This window comes from Pelodiscus sinensis, chromosome 2 (assembly GCF_052426305.1).
Source record: "Pelodiscus sinensis isolate ZL-2025 chromosome 2, ASM5242630v1, whole genome shotgun sequence".
Classification (NCBI taxonomy): domain Eukaryota; kingdom Metazoa; phylum Chordata; order Testudines; family Trionychidae; genus Pelodiscus; species Pelodiscus sinensis.
The window spans coordinates 163,531,696-163,549,637 of NC_143053.1; the positions used below are offsets into that span (position 1 = coordinate 163,531,696).

The following is a 17,942-nucleotide window of genomic DNA, read 5'->3' on the forward strand; positions in this document are numbered from 1 at the left end:
CATCTGGGACCAGGCATAGCGTCTGGGATCAGGCATGAGCTGCAGTGAACCTCTTTATCAACTAATTGAGTAGCTGAAGGAAATTCCATTGACTACTCAATTAGCTTACTAACCACTATTTAACATCCCTTGTACAAATTGAAAGATGTTACAAAAGATTAAATGTGTTCCAATCCTTTACCTTTTGTATGAGATTTTAAAACGTCATCAGTAGGGGTGTTAGATAATAGGTGTTTGAACAGTTGTGTAACCCCATGAAATCTTTGCGGTTACATGACTATTTGATAGTCCCCAGGGCAAGGCCGGCAGCCAGTGTGCTCCCGGCTCCACTCCTGGGGAGTCCCATGCCACCCTGCACTGCTGCCTGTATCAGGGGGAACGGGTACGCGAAGGGAGGCAGTTCAAAAAAAGGCTCTCCCTCACACACCAGCTGCCTGCTGCCTCAGACACAGAGGCAGCAGAGCAGGGCAGAAGCAGCCCCTATCCATGGGAGGTCTAAGTTCGGACCCTCCACGGACCTTCACGGCTGGTACCGTGAAGCAGCCTCTGCTCACAGTGGGCCCAGGCTCACCGTAGACAGAAGCTACTCTGGGAGATGCGGAACAGCCGCTGTCCGTGTAAAGCTTGGACCCCCCACAAACAGGGGCTGGTACCTCAAAGCAGCCTCTGCCCATGGCAGGCCTCACAGAAACCTCCTCTCCACGTCCCCCGCACTACCACCTCTGTACTGCAGCACGGTGGGGGGGAGGGCAGGACCACGGAGCCAGTGCTGGGGGAAAGCAGCTTTGTATCAGAGGCAGCAAGGGGAAGAATGCGAGTAGTCAACAAGATTAACCAACAAGCGTACGCTTGTTAATTGTCGACTATACATTGACATCCCTACTTATCAAACTACACAAATTCCATTTGACCATCTAACACTGAACCTTCTGACTGACAATGCTTCCAAAAGCAGACTAATCAAAGTAGAAGATGAGGGGATGGGGAAACTACAGTAATTTTGTCCCAGATTCTGAAAATAGCAAATAAAAATTGTGATATTCACATGAGAAAGGATGTGTGGCGCTGGTACAATGCTATGTACCAAGCAATCAGATATCTGTGGCTCTGCCACAAACGTCCTGTGCCAGTGTTTCCTAATCTGTAAAACAGGATTAATACTATTACTTAGAGGTTGGAAAAGTAATTCAGGCTTGTAAACCCTTCACGGTTCTCAAATATAAAACACCATGGATGCAGAATGTATTATATTAACAAGTCAGTGTAAAATCTAAATTAGAATTAGAATTATGGATGCTAGATACCATGTATTTTAGTAATCATGTAGCCACAACAATTTTTAGCAGTTACACAGTTACCAAAATACTCCCCGGAGGTGGGACCTGCAGCCAGTACACTCCCGGCGAGCCCCATGCCACCCACACTGCTACTAGCAGGTGGCGGGGGGGGGGGGGAGTTCCATGCAGTCATTTGGATTAACTGATAAGCCTAGACCCCACCCACGCCTCGCCACCAGCCTCCCACCATGGCCTCGCTGCCAGCCTCCCGGCCAGCTTCCCCCTGCTGCTGGCCCTTCCACATGCTGGGCTCCTGGTCTCACCGTGGCAGCCCTGCCACTGCAAGGACAGCTCCTCTGCTGGGCTCTCGGCCTCACGGGGCAGCCCCCACTCCATCTCATGAAACAAGATTTCCTCCCGCAAGCACTGGAGATAGCCAAGACATCTTATAATGCTACATTAAATGGTATTGTGAAAAGCCTGATGCAGATATGTTGTTTTACTCCTGTACTAGTGCCAGTGTCGCTCCACCAGCGGGAACCCCAGAGCAGACTGACCTTGACAACTTCACCTCCATGTTATTTAACCCTGCTCACAACAAGTCTAGGCTGCACAGCAGTTCACACACCAGTAGCCAATCTGTATTAGTTCTCCCAGTGGACAATCACAGTGAAACATTTTACAAAAAAATGCTAGTAAAAGACTAACTCAACAGCTTTCTCTCTCATTTCTTAAGCTATTTCCTTTTATTTCTTGCTAATAAATGGAAAAAAACAGAGTGATCACAGTGACGGATTAAAAAGAAACCCTATGCAATACCTATCTAATATAAGACTACAACTTTTAAAAAAGCTTGGTACTAGTTATTGGCACAGTTGGCTCAAGTCGCCATTTGCTTTCATCTACCTTATCTGTGAAATTCATGAATTGTGGCAATTAGCTATGTTTTGCCCGTACCAGAGGCCTAGATTAGCACATAGTTGTCTTTCTGCAACTGATGTACACATTTTTATTGTGGTGCCAGGAACTCCATAACTAAGTTTATTACTGGTTTCACTAGTTCCTTTCCATGTTTCATGTACTCAAACTACAGCGGAAAACCCTAAAAATACACAACCCCACGTGCCGCTGATATTGTTCTGTGTGCATGTCTTTCAGACTCTGTGTCCCTTCCTGAGGTAATAAGACACGTCCCCAAATTTTTCCTAGAATTCATGGATACAAACAAGAGTATACATTGTGGTAAATACAGTCTCTCAATCATGGCTGCAATAGAGCAAAGCTGTGCAGGTACAAACAGAACTTTTATTTCTAACGTCAGTAATGTGACTGTGGCACAAACTAGGGATATAAGCATCACCCTTAATAGGTGATGCTTACTGGTTGTAGCTAACCATTAACTAGTGGAGGCTAGAGCAGTTTCCCACCTGCCACAGGCAGGGGGCTACTCCAGCCGCACGGGAGCACTCTCACTGGACAGGGGCTGCTCCAGTTATCCATGGACAAAGTTGGGCTGGAACAGCCCCTGCCTGGAGCTGGGGGAGGAGGGGAAGGAGGGGAAGGGCGGGGTAGATGTTCCAGTCCAGCCTCTGTGGGTGGGTGGCACTGCTCCATCCTAGGGGGCTCAAGTGGCCTCCCCCACCCAGGCTCCCTGTAATCGGTTAAAATGCCACATTTCACCATTTAACCAATTGTACAGGATTTTACATCCCTGCCACCAACTGACTATAAAATCCTCAAACTTGTTGCACACGGCATTTATATCTATCTATGGCAGGAAAATTACCCTTTGTTGTCAGCAATGGATATGTCTCCCTTTCCCCCATCCTCTAAAACTAGTTGAAAATAATTGAATTGCTGGTGCACATAGAACAAAATGTTTTCAGTAATACTAGAGAGAGTATAAAGGAGGCATGTTAAAAGTCATTTTGTCGACTAGCAGTTAAATTACATCCAGTGCCAGCAGAGATAAGTACAGGCGGACCCTATGCTGGTAACCACCGTCACCAGTGAATCATTCCTTAGTAGAATATGCCTATGTTTCATGTACTCAAACTAACAATCCAGCACCAGAGAAATGTAATTGATGAATATTTAATAAAACATATTTAATATCTCCTTAATTATTACATTATAAAAACAGCAAAATTCTGTTAGTATTTTATATAGCAAGTTCATCCATTGTCTTTTTGTACATTATCCACACACGCAGTATTTTAATGTAATCATGCATGATGCTTAATTCTGTCTGCAATATTCAAGTTACAAGGCTAAAGCAATCAAGGTTAACAGATTAGGAAACTAACAGTGAAAAGAGGAGCAAGGCAAAGTGGTCAACTACAGAGAGGAACAATTGGCAATTTTAAAATCAAGTTTGGCTGTTTTTCTAGAAGCTATGCTCTAGTCCAAACAGGAATTATTTCAGGGAAGTTCTATATAATGAAGGTCAAAGTACATGATCAGAGTGGTTCCTTCTGGTCTTATCATCTATGAATCTCTTGAACCACAAAATCAAAGAAGCAACCAATTTGTAAGAGGTTCATCTCAGGTCAACTCTATGAAATCCCATTCTTTACAAAAAATACCCAGGTTAAAGATAGTGAAAGTGGGCCAATTTACTACACATTTGCTTTTGAAGAAGAAAAGAGTCCAACAAGTTTTTTCTCCTGAACATCTCTCCTTCCCCCAAAATCACAATACGGTAATAGAAATAATTTCTGAGTTGGTATTTTATACTAACTCTCAATTTTTCTCACTATTCCCCCCCCCCCCCCACCTTCTCCAAAATAGCAGATTTTTACAGAAGTGCCAGATGGACCAGATTATTATCTCCGGATAAAAAGTGATACAAAAGAGAAAAGTGATATGTGCAGTAACTAAAAATTGATTCAGAGTACTGGAAGGAATGGTTAAACTAGTTAACTAGTTAGTTATTATTATAAAACAACTAAAAACATAGTTTGGGCCAAATATAAAAGACAGGGAAATTGGTGTGCACAGACTGGATAGAAAAAGGTGTTAAATTAAGCCAACATTAAAAAAGGCAAGGCAAGAGAATACAAGTACAAAATAGGGGAAGATGGCATACAGTTTTACAGAAAGAAGGAAGAAATGTAATGGGACCATAATGAGGGATCTTAGGGAAAGATGAGAGTAAGTAAATAAGATGATCAGAGCAAGAAATAGTTGTGGGGGGAATAATTATGAATGACTCCTTCACACTGAGGGGCAAAGAGTGATTAAAGGGATAGGGGAAAGGATCCCAGTTAAAGAAAAATAAATTACTGTAAGGCTGTGATACAGAGGTGGTAGTGGGTGGCAGAATGTGAACTAGAGCATTTTTAGGGTTATCAGTGAGGAACACAGAGGGCTGTAAGGATAAAGCCACTGGCTAGTGGCAGAATATTAAAGGTCAGTCACTGGGGATATAGGAAAAGTCGGGGGCTTTGGGGAAAGTCTTTAAGGGGGCTTTAGGAGTGGAAGGAGGGTGGAGAAAACTGGGATGATGGTACTTGGGTCAGAGATAATCGAGCTGATACCGAGGTCTGGCAGTCACTGAGGGCTGGGCTGAGGAAGGAGCTGTGGAAGAGAATATTCTGGAGGGACTGGGATAATGTTGGGAGTGAGAGGGCCTGCCCACAGGGGGCGAGGAGGGAGCCACTGAGGTTGCCCCTGCGGGAGGGGAGGCTCCAGGAACAATACTGAGGCGTTGTGGCACCTGCCCCCTTGAGCAGGAGGCTCCTGCGGCCGCCAGGGCGGGGAGAAGGGGCAGGCTCGGGGATCCCAGGGGCGATACGGGAGGGGGGAGCAAGCGGGGCGGCCCGGGGAAAGGCATTTCCAGTGCGTAGTTCCAGGCCTCTCAGCAGCGGCCGGGCCGGGGCCAGAGCAGCCGGATCTTGGCCCGGGCTCGGCCCTACCGGGCCAGGGGCGCAAAACGCGCCGGCAGAGCGCAGCGAGCAGCGGCTGCGGAAGGACCCCGCCGCCCGGCCCGCCCCGCCGCCACCGGCCTCACTGCGACACCGCGGCGCCGCCGAGGCCTCGGCACTCACCAGCATCGCGCGTCCCGCAGAGTCAGGCCCGGCCGCGCCGCGTCCGCCCGCCCCTTCCGCCTCCGCCAGGCCCCGGATCCGCCGCCTCCCTCCCTCCCCGAGCGCCGCCCCCGCCGCACAACGCGCCCCGCCCCGCTGGGAGACGCGCCTCCGGGCTCGTCCCGCCCCAGCGAGCGGGACGCGGCCCCGCTCCGCACCCGCGGGGGGCGCCCCTCCCCCCAGCCAGCACCCACCTGCCGACCCCCCCCCCCCCCAGCGCTCACCCCTCATCCCAGAGCGAGACCGAGCCGCACTCCCCGATGTGGACAGAGCGGGGGGAGCCCTCCCCCCCCATCGCAATAGGCGGGAGGGAGAAGGTGGGGGGGGGGGGGACTAACTCAGCAAGTGCACTCCCGCCCAGACACCGCACTCTGGAGACTGACTCCCCCCCTCCCCTCCAGCCAGCCTGAGAGACGAGGCAGGAGTTGGCTAAACCACCCTTCCCCCAGTGAATCGGTCATATTGGTCCTAGAGTCCTCCAGTGAAGGGTGGATGGAACATCCTTCCTGTCCTTTGAGCACAGGACAAGGAGTAATGGGCTTAAAGTGCAGCAGGGGAGGTTTAGATTGGACATTAGGAAAAAATTCCTAACTGTCAGGGTGGTCAAATATTGGAATAAATTGCCAAGGGAGGTGGTGGAATCTCCCTCTCTGGAGATATTTAAGAACAGGTTAGATAGACATCTGTCAGGGATGGTGTAGACGGAGCTTGGTCCTGCCTTGAGGGCGGGGGGCTGGACTCGATGACCTCTCGAGGTCCCTTCCAGTCCTATGATTCTATGATTCTATCGCATCTGCCATCAGTATGACTCGTGGGGAATAGCCGGTGTCCACAAATTCATAGAAACTGGGGGTGCGGGGGGCGGGGGGGAGGTGGCTATAACTCAGGCCTGTTACTTTATTAACTGATGAGTTGGGCCAAAGTGGCGAAAGTCCGGTAGTGGCCACAGGTTTGTTTGAGAGAGACTCTCTCCTGTCCTGTCGATTGGGGCACATGCTGAAGCTCCGTATGTTGTTTACAGACAGTGAAGTGAGCTCTAGAGGATGTGATGGGGGTAGGGGGAATGTATTGCCTCACTGGGTAAGTAGAAATGTAGAAGTCATCTTACAGGAATTATTGGAGGAGACGTTGAAGGCCTGGTGTTGATATATGACATTGGGCTGTAAGGTTTGCAGTTATTGCAAGTCGGATTGAACCTGAGCAGTGTTTGAAGAGGATACTTAATTCAGCAGTTGTCATTTGCTCCCTATAAATGATACCCTCTCACATCATTGATAGCATTATGCTGCCTTTCTCAAGACAGTAACCCCTCTGCAGTTACTAATAACTGTAGAGCATATCTTGCAAAATTGAGAACACCCTGAGAAAGTGTCAGTTTGGATAATATACTGACTGCCTGCAGCGCCCATACCATTTCAGTTGGGTATCATATATTCACCGTCTGTCCCAAACTGTTTCCTGTTACTTGCTGTGACTGACCTATGCTCACTAGCATAGTTTGAGGAGGCTACATAACCCTGCAATATAGCTCCTCCAAAATGAATGTCAATAAAATATTATACTGTCAAACTCATGCATTTTGTTTATTCCATACTATATAAAATAGAGAGTGTGGATATTTTTGAGAGGAAATGGTAGTGATGCTATTTTTGTTACTCTTTCTTTGAAATCAAGCTTCCTTGGTACCATGAATGGCGATAGAAAAATAATATTCTTATTTCTGTTACAGAAGCACCTACAGCCTACTGAGACTGAGCTCAGAGGCTCTTTATCCTTAGCACTATACACACTTATAGTAAGATACAGTCTTTTCCTAAAGAGTTTATCATCTAAACAGTCAAGACAGGTAAAGGGTGGATGGGATGCCAGAGGCATAGATTAGCAAAGTAATTTGCCCAAGAACACATAGCAGATCAATGGTAGAGCTGATAATAGAAACCAGGTCTTCTGGCTCCCAATTCTATGTCCCATCAAGTGGACTACATTGCCTTTAAAATTAGAGTTAATCAATTAAAAACCTTTAAATATATTAAATAACTTTACATACACCAAGACGATACAATTTTTATATAACTCAGATATATAAAATTATGTTTATATAATTTTGCATAATTAAATGCATTCTTCTGAAGAATAACAGAGATATGAACTACTGAAGGCCATAATTCAGTGTAATTAAAGAGGTTCCACTGAAAAAGGAGAAGGAACAGGATTTAGGGATTCAGGGTACCCACACTCTTCTGTGCACCTGAAAATTTGGCTTTGGGAGGCCTCTGCACCTTTTCATTACAAGCAGTTCAAATACAGATCCACTGGTCATTTTTCTCTCCAGACAGCAGGCTAGATTCTGATCTGAGAAAGAAAATTTGGAGTAACTTCTCTGAAGTCAATGTAATTACTCTGCTTTTACACCAGTGTAAAGGACATCATAATCTAGCCCAGGGAGTGCAACACTCAAGAGTATATTATGGTACAAATTGCGCAAAAAGTAGAATTACAGGCTAGGAGAGCATATTCCTTTTCACCCAGAAAGTATCAGCTCACATTTTGGCATCATAGGCTGTGCACCATTTTCAAAATTTGGCAGTTTAAACTCCCCACAGTTAGTTGTTGCCCCCACAACAAAGACAGAATTATTTTCTTATACAATAAAATCTCCAGAACCATTCACTGAAGTGAACATAATCAAATTCATTGAGAGAGCTCCCTTAAGAAAACAGTGCTGCATAGCAATCAAGAAGCACCACATTGGGAGTAGGATCAGTTGATGTGATGGACCGTAGGCTATGTCTACAGTACAGAGTTTCCTGGTACAGATATCCTAGAAAAACTCTGCCACATCCGGGGAACGTGTCTGCTTTTTCAGAACAGTTTCCAAAAAAGCAGGCGTGTTCTTTTGGAAGCCCTGTATTTCTCATTTTATAAGCAATAAGAGCTCTTCCAAAAGAGGAAGTTTTTCCAACATTTGGCCCCGTGTAGACAGGGCCTAATGTCGGAAAAGCCTCTTCCGAAAAAAGAATTGGAAAAAGGTATGCAAATTGCAGTTTGCAATTTGCGTACCTTTTTCCAAAAAAAACTGCAGTTTAGACATAACCTATTTGACAACTGTGAAGGATTGTATCATGCACTAAATTTGTCCATGAAGAAATTGCTTTATAATCTCTGTCCCTAAGCATGACATAACACTTTTCATTTGCCAGAGTAGGAGTTATATATTAGGGGTGGAGTTAAAGCACATGATGAATAACACGCTGTCTCCATGGTAGAATCCGGAAAAAGATTATCAGAGGAAGGAGGAAACCAATGAGGGACATTATTGATAAATGAGGACAACAATGGTAAGTCTCTCGAGGTTTGTTTTAACTGCATTTTGTAATATTATAGCAGCATTTAATTAAATTCTTACACTGTTAAAGTCAGCATTGTTTTCAAGTGCTAAACCAAGAAAAGGATCACGCCATACCTAAGATATAAAAGGGGGTAAAATCTTTGAAGGAGTAAAAAAAGGAAAAAGCCTGAATTATGGACAAACTATTACCATCTATTTTTTTTTTTTTTTTGTCCCATGGCATGACAAAAAGAAAGTTTTCTTAATCCTTTAACAGAAACTTGAGTTCATAGAGAAATTTGAGCACGGTATTCCAGCAAGAAAAAAATGTCACTAGTGTATAATTGTTTTTTGTGAATTGTGTATGACTTGAACATGGACAAATCATGGATTCATAACTTTAATCATGATGTTAATAGAATGCTCAGTGTACTGAAGAGAAAGACTGAAAAAATCTTCATTGGAGGATTTAGATGTTGCTACATATACGTTTCAAATAAAAACATGCTGAAGGAATTCCGGTTTCAGGACCAATGATAACAGAAAAAGGCAGGGAATTTCATGCAAAAGTGCACATTACTATCAGGCTCCGTCTTCTGATAGTCATGCCTACAGAGGTTGGAGTAGAGCTAGAAACCAATCAGGGGGTTGGGACTGTGCTGAGATAGTGCTGGAACCGAGATCTGGACCAGTAGCAGAACTGAAATCAGTGACCATAGATAAGCCAAACTGAGTACAGGCAGTCCCCAACTTACGCGGATCCGACTTATGTCGGATCCGCACTTGCGAACAGGGCTTTTCTCGCCCCGGAGCTCGCGGGCAGTGGTCCCGCCACCGCATCCTCCGGGGCGAGAAAAGCTGCTCCGGGTCTCCCTGGTGTGCTGGGCGGGGACTCCCCAGCACAGCAGAGAGACCCGAGCAAAGCCTCACAGGTGGCGGACCCCGCTGCCCATGCGGCTTTGCTCCTTTGCCCCGGAGCAAAACCGCACAGGCGGCGGGATCCCCCGCCTCTGCGGCTTTGCTCCTTTGCCTCCTTTGCTCCTTTGTCCCTCCGCGGCTTTGCTCGGGTCTCCCTGGTCTGCTGGGGGGGGAGGGGGCGCAGCTAGTGCGTCCCCACCCCCCCAGCAGACCAGGCTTTTGTTGCGGGACGCCTAGGGTAGAGCAGCTGGGGTGCTGCCGGGTTGGTCCTGCGGGGACCTACCTGGCAGTGCCCCAGCTGTTCCGTCCCAGGAGTCCAGATTCAGCTGCTGTTGAAACTGATCAGCGGCTGATTCCAGGAAGCCCGGGGCAGAGCAACAGTAGTCAATCAGTTGTTTTAATTGTCATATTTGAATTCAGCACATCAAAATACTTAATAAATAGCACATTTTATCTCTGAAGCAGACGACTTCTAAAAATTGTAGACCAGTGTAATCTGCCGGTTTTCTGGGGATCTCTGTTTTGCATCTGGAATGCTCCCTGAAAGTATCCAAACAGCTTAGAGATACAAGATCACACCTAGATCCATATAGCTGTTTGCTCTGAAAGCAATCTGGCAATTGCTTCTGTCACAGCATGGGCTTTTCCTTTCTAGACTAAATGCAAAATGGGTCTGCAGATTTTCCATCATCGAGCATAATGATGCTTGCTTTGAAGTTAACATGCTTATTCATTTATAGTTCCAAAGCTCCAATTGCATTTGATGTGCAATCCAGTTGCAGAGATATACACAATGCATTTAGTTACTGCAATTCAAACAATCCTTCATTAGTTTGCATGAAGTTTACACATTGACACACACTTTTGATCAATGCTTAGTTAAGTACAGGAATATGCATAATATAAAGCAATAGCAGTCAACAGGTAACTTTAGTTTAAATGTAATTACCAGTTCATATGCCATATAATTGTAATGTGCTGACATCCCTCTTTGTTCTACTCTAACAAGTAAATTGACCTATGGCTTTTATTTGAGATGGTCTGTTAGCGTTACAGTATCAATTTGGCTTGTTCTCAGACTCAGATCACCTGGTTTCAGCCTCTGGCCTGTATCTGGACTTTGGCTATAAAAAGGGAATAAATTGTTTTGTCCATGGCCTTGACAAAGTTCTTCATCAGACCCAGCATGATGTGTAAGGGTGGTAACAAAATCTTCCTTGATTCAACAAGTGGTGGATGCTGAACACTTTTCCTCCCAGACTGTCAGAGTGGCCAATCTATCTTGATGTAGTGGGAATCTCTTGCATGACTATCTCATTCGCAGAGAAAACAGCAGTTCTTTGTGTATCAAGTCTGCAGACCAAGCAAGAGAGCAACAACCTTCAAATTGCCACAAAGCTGCCACTGATGTTGATCATAGTTTATGCACCTCAAAAGTTGTTTCATGTTGTCATAGGTTTCCTTCATATGGACTGCATGACCAACTGGAATTGATGGCAAAACATTGCCATTATGCAGCAAAACATCCATGACGTCTAAGAATAACATGATGCAATTCATATAATGTATGATGCAATACCAACTTCAGATTGCATCATTCATTGTTTTGCCTAAAAAGCAAATACTGTCCAAATCCAGTCATAGATTTATTCATAGATCCAGTCAAAGATGTATTTTAGTCATTTCTGGTTTAAATTGAGATCTCTTCCCTTTATAACTCACTTATCCTCCGCCATTCACAAGTCAAGGGTCGTATATACTGACCCAATAGCATATCTTGAAAACTAGAGCCTTTTATGCAAGAAAGCTTCCAATCAGTCTGGATGCTCTCTTTCAGAAAAAGTTGTGTTTTTTCGATGCGCTTTTGCATGTATATGCTGTCTTTCAGAAAAAGTTTTTTCAGATGCATGTCTTATACTGATAGACTCAAATAGCTCCATCTATTTAGCTTAACAAGGAGATTTTAAGGAGTAATTTGGTTACAGTCTATAAGTACCTGCATGTGAACAAATATTTAATGAAGGGCTCTTCAATCTCGTAGAGAAAGGTAAAATGCAATCCTATGGCTGGAACTGAATCTATACAAATTCAGACTGGAAATAAGGCGTACATTTTAACAGTGAGAGTAATGACCCCTTGGTAAATTGTTCCAATATTTAATGTTGGATTCTCCATCGCTGACCATTTTAAATCAAATTGTCAGGTTTTTCTAAAAGATATGCTCTAGGAATTATGTTGGGGAAGATCTATAGCCTGTATTATATAGGAGGTAGGACAAGATGATCACAATGGTCCCTTCTGGCCTTGGAACCATTGAAATATTTTTAATTGTGGTTCTTCTAGCTGACACACAGATCTATCACTTGTGCCTATGAAGTCCGTCAGTGGTAAATGATCCTCTGCCCTGCACTGTACTCTCACCATTCTCAGGCAAATAATAGATTATGAAGAGATTACATTACTCTTCTCAAAAGTTAATAATTCTGCTTTTGAATGAGGGACGATGCCAGATCAATAGCAAAGGCTAAGGGATGCAGTCTAAAAATGGATGTATAGTCTGTATATGCATGCTTTGGTTAATCCTCTGACAGGCTGACATCCTGAAGGGGGAGAGCTTTGTACCGGTACTGTTGTGAGTTGTACACAAACCTTGCTTTATCCAGGTACACTTCTTGTTTGCAGAGGTCAGGAAATTTCCCAGCACGATGCAGACACGTATTATGAGCAGGTTGTTATCTCTTCTGACATTTTGAGTTCATTTACTTTGTTAAAGTATTACAAATAGAACTGATAAAAACCCCGGAATTTCTCATTATGCTGCACAGCCTCTAAAGTTTCTATGTAAAGCAGTTGGTTTTTAGTAATCTGAATCACAAGGGAATTGCCAGTCTTCTCTAATGTTGTTATCTGAAGGAAAGTCTAGAAACCTGGAAAGGTTTCATGAATTATTGTAGCATAACTGTCTTTAATCATTTGTAAGACTTGTCTTGGTCAACTTTTCCCATTGAGACAGAAAATAGGATCCCAATCTCAAAGGACCTGTCCTATTGCTTGACAACATTTGCTGCTTTCATAGACTCATGAAAAAAGATCAGCAAACCCGTACTCTATAGAGTGAATGACCGGTCTTTCTGCACAAGTCAGGAAGGGAGGGACCTTCCCTAGTCCAGCAAATCCCCTCGTTTAGAACCAGTCGAGTCCCAAGGGTGCTGGACCAGCGAGGTCCAACCTGTATCAGACCATATTTATGGCCACTGAAGTCCATTCAGAGCACTTGCCAGTCTCTGAGTTAGCTTCATTTTCAGGTGAAGAGGCAAAAATGGAACCTAAATTTGAGAGTTTGATACAGTCTGTTGTATACTTGAGAGTTATGACTGATATTTTTACGTAGTTGGCAATTCCCTTAATTCCCTTAAATAAATCTTACAGTTGAAAAGTAATTCTCCCCCCCCCCATACCTTTTCAATATCACACTACCTCCAGTATAGAAAATGTTAAGTCAAAAGGGATTCCCAATGCAATAAACCCCTAAGAATACTCAGGAACATCACATTAAAACACTTTCCAAAAATATTTCTACAGACCAAGGTCAATAAACCTTACGCAGTATTGCACACAGTCACAGCACATACCTTGAATGATTGAACTCAACTTATTAAATACAGGCTGAAACTGGACCCGATGCTAAACAGGGTCTAACCCTTATTTTTTATCTGGCTCTAACTGCTAATTGTCATCCTGATTATGCTCTCTGCGTCAATGCTATGAGAGCTGGCAACACAGTAATCGAAACAAATTATTTCAAACATGATAACATGTTTCAAACATGATAATGCTGGACTTTCTGCTCAAACCTCTATTTCTGATCATACAGGGTGTGTCTAGTCCACACTTCTCTGTCGACAGAGAGATGTAGATTAGGCACATCGAAATTGCTAATGAACCAGGGATTTAAATATCCCGCGCTTCATTAGCATAAATATGGTCGCTGGTATTTTTCGAAACTGAGGTTTTTTTTGAAAAAAATGGCAGTCTTGATGCAGATCTGTGGAAAATAAAGCCTTTTTTGACAGATCCTGTAAACCTCATTTTTTGAGAAATACAGGATCTGTCAAAAAAGGCTTTATTTTTGACAGATCCGCGTCTAGACTGCCGTTTTTTCACAAAAACTCCATTTTGAAAAAAAGCGGCGGCCATGTTTATGCTAATGAAGCACAGGATATTTAAATCCCTGCTTTATTAGCAATTTTGATGTGCTTGATTTGCATCCCTCTGTCGATGGAGGGATGCAATCAAGACATAACCTCAATGAGAGAAACCACTCAGAAGCTAGGAGAAGAAAGCACTTAGCTACATCTAGTATTTAAAATGTGTGTAGATTATCATGTCTAACACAGTGCAATTTTCCCCTATAGATAAGTTGTAACAGATGAAATATCTCACATAGTAAAGCTGGTCGGTAAGCACAGAAGCTTTAAAACAATTGCATATTTTATCAGCAGACTCAATGGCTACGTCTATACTGCAGGCTTCTTGTGCAAGAACAGTTGTTCTTGCACAAAAACGTGAGGAGCATCTACACTGCACACGGGTTCTTGTGCAAGAAAATTTATAATAAAGTATTGGAACAGAAGGCTACTTGCGCAAGAGTTATTCCTCTCCCCACGAGGAATAAGCCCTCTTGTGCAAGAACTCTTGTGCAAGAAGGCAGTGTGGATAGGCAACGGGTTTCTTGCGCAAGAAACTGCCGTGGCTAAAATGGCCATCAGAGCTTTCTTGCGCAAGAGAGCGTCCACACTGCCATGGACACTCTTGCACAAGCATCTCTTGCATAAAAGCACATGGCAATGTGGACACGCTCTTGCACAAGACCTTTTGTGGAAGAAGCCTGAAGTGTAGACATACCCATTGTGCTTAATATTCCAAGTATTGAAATACTAGCTGAAATATCTTACTAGATCCTGATACATACCTATTTGATCGTACCTGTATTTTGAGGTACTTATATTAATGGTTATAAATGTCTAAGGAGCAGTTTTTCTTTTGTAAATTAATATTGTAAAGAGGAAATAAAGTACACAGTCACTAAACTGCACAGCCAAAAAACGTTTGATGTTATCTTATTCGTATGTGTTAACTGCTTGTCTAACACTGCTCCAAACCTCAGATGAAATAAACAGTAAAACCATTCTGACTACACACTACTTTTCAGTGATTCATGCATCTGATTTTATTTTTTGATAACAACACTTATGAACTTTGCAGGGGCTGTGCAAGGTTGAATGTTTTCATTTTTGGTCTGGAACTCTGAGGCTTTTTGATAAAAGGAAATCTATAAAACTAGTCATTACTAATTTAATTTCCCCTCCTTTACCTCTCTCTTGTGATAGACATTGATTCTTTTAAGATAAATAATACACTTAAAAACAAAATATTTTTCTTACTAAAACAAGGAAACCTTTTTTTTAGAAACTGTTGCAATGAATAAAACGAATAGGTATTTCACACCCTCTTTCAAGAGAGAACAGTTATATTCACACCCTCTTTCTCCACCCTCCTCCTCAAGATGGAAAAGAATTTTTTCAATTGTCTATTGCTATTTATGACAATTCCATCCTCCATCCATCCAGGTACCACTTGAGGGTTCCTGTCACTGTACAATTATACTGAGAAGCCTCTTGTTAAACTTTGGGCCACAGAGTATGTAAACTTCATGCTTACTACAGGAAAGAGCATGTAGCTCTTCATGTACTGTTGCACAAATGGATGGAACCTGGGGAAGAAAAAATGAGGATGGGAGATCTCCCACTAATAACCAATATTGAGTGGCCATTGTTCTCTGAAGAGCAGTGGGAGGAGAATGGGCAATACTGCACTGTGAGGATTGTGCTATGCAGACAATTTTATTGTACGACTTGGGAGGAAAGTTGATTCCCTCAACCTTGTGGAGCATCCCAGAGCCCAGAAGCAAGTCGGACTATGTGGTTCACAAAGCATTTATCTCATAGTCATGTTCATTTTTTTAATTTATATTTGGATTTTGACTGGATTTTTGTGGGTTCATGGCAAGGAAGCACAAGGAACTCCCTCTCTTCCATGTATTTGCCAAAAGGACTGACCGCATCGTCCCTTTATTTTGCTTGGCTGGGCAAGCCATTCCAAAAGTGGCAGCAAAGTCTTGGCTCTACCTTGCATTACCCTTTCTAAAGGTGGATTATCCAAACATTGGGAAAGTTGGGCATCTATTGGTAATGTGTTTCTCCCAAAGTAGTACACAATTTAACTGCCACAGTCTGACTTAGGTATTTTATCTAGTAATGCTTATTAATGCAAATGCCAATATAGTTAATTTGGGATCCCTGCTTTGCCTCTGTCTCTCAAATTCTGCTACAAGACAATACTCCAAGGGTACCTCTACACTGCGTGGCTATTTCAAGACACCGGAGGTATTCCAAAATAGCTACCCCGCGTCTTAACAAGCTTCCCATTATTTCAAAATATTTTTCTAAATAACAGTCACGCTATTTCGGCATCCCTGTAACACTTGTTCCACAAGGGTTAAGGGATGTCTTGAAATAGTGCATTATTTCAAAATTTGGTACTGTGTTGATGCATCACATTTCAAAATAAACTATTTTGAAGTAGAATCGAAATAAGATACACAATTTGAGTAGCGCAAATTGTGTATCTTATTTTGAGTGTAGCATGCTGTGTAGGTGCACCCCAAGTGAGAAGTCAAAACGTGGTTGAGTTGTCTCCTGACTATGAAGACTCCTGCTGTGATTAAGATGGTAGGAGCAGGAAAGGCCAGTTTGTCCCTGTCTTGCTTGCATGAAACATTGTATATCAACATACCAATAGCTAATAAACTACAGAGTGGGCGTCTGTTGTGCAGTCCCTGCTAGGTCTGTTCAGTTGTCATCCACAAATATCAGGATTCGTTGCCTCTTATGCATCCTTGCAGAACTTGTTCTCTGTGTGTGTTTTTAAATACAAAACAGGAAGGTTCTAAAGTCCTTGCTTACTTGACACGGGAATTGATCTTAATCATCCCTAGTTCTGTAGGATTTATTTTGCGCAGAGAAAAAAAATGGCATTACTGAAAACAGTTGGAGAAATACAGTGAACCATTGGGGAAATGTATTAAGTTAATTAGCAGCCCATGTAACAGCAGATGGGAGCTTTGCTTTTATAAAGCACAATACTGATTAAGAAAGAAACATTCTTTATCTCAATCTTAATCTGCCTCCTATTGGACAGAAATAAGCAGAGTTCATTTTGTTGTCCGACAATCTAAAATCATTGTGCTTTTAATTCCACATATGGCTAGAGTGAGTTCTCTACCTTACCTTACAAATGCTGATGGGAAGATAGCATGGCTATATTTATAAATTAATTCCCCTTATACTCTACCGAGACTGCCAAATATATATATAACCTTCAGAGGGGACACAATTTTAATATTTATTAAAATTGCTTCTCTTGTGTGTGTTAATCATTTCTATGCATTATTAACTTCACATTTATAGCCGTCAATTACTGGCAAGTTTATGATAGATCCTTTCCCCATAGGAGTCTAGTGCATTCCTATCAGAATTCTGAGACTCAGCCACATATTTCTAACGTAAGTGCTTTCCTTCTTTGAATATTTGAGGCCAAGAAGGAGGGTACAGCTAGACTGCATGGCTCCTTCAGGATACTGGAAGTATCCCAAAATAGCAACACCATGTCTTTAAAAGCACCTGCTATTTCCTGAAATTTCCCAAAATAAGCTATTGCGTAGCTTATTCCGACAGAAGGGTGCTATCTAGATGCACCTATACTTGGCAAGGCCATATTTAGTCTGTGTAAGTACTCTTGCTTTGTTGTCCAGCTACCTGAACTACTCAAGCCCTCTGAATCAGTCTCAGCCTATTTCAGACTTGGAAAAAAACAAATTATACTGTTAGCCCTTCCCCAATCTCCAAGTGTTCAGTCCTGCAATCTTCCTATCTTCAGTGATGGCAATACTAACATTAGGTTATCAAGCTAGCTCTACCTTACATATAACTTACAAATTAGTTTTTTCAGGATGTTTTACATGGGTGGTCTCCATAATCCTAGAAACAACATTACCTGGGAACAGTATCATATATGGCAATATTTACACATCAGGCAAGATAAATTTTTTCAGAGATAGATAGGTTTGTGTTTGGAGAGGACCCTCAAGAAATTTGAAATCCAAGACTTAATTTTCTATTTCTTAAAGTATATTGGACCACATGAAAATAAAGGTGAGTGTGTATTTCATTGTTTCTCTTTTTATGTTTCTTTTTTCATCTTTCTTCTTGT

At 42.8% G+C, this 17,942-nt stretch overlaps 1 protein-coding gene across 2 annotated transcripts in view; it reads right to left on the minus strand.

Annotated features, from left to right (window-relative positions):
* Positions 1-17,942, minus strand: part of CUL1 (cullin 1) — a 94,389-nt gene that overhangs the window by 72,734 nt on the left and 3,713 nt on the right. Inside the window, exon 1 of one of the 2 annotated variants that reach the window (XM_075921711.2) lies at positions 5,327-5,446. The exons of the other annotated variant lie outside the window; for it this stretch is intronic. The gene's annotated coding sequence lies outside the window, so the exon portion shown is untranslated. Of the gene's footprint in view, positions 1-5,326; positions 5,447-17,942 lie in introns of those variants that run through there. 2 annotated transcript variants of the gene reach the window in all.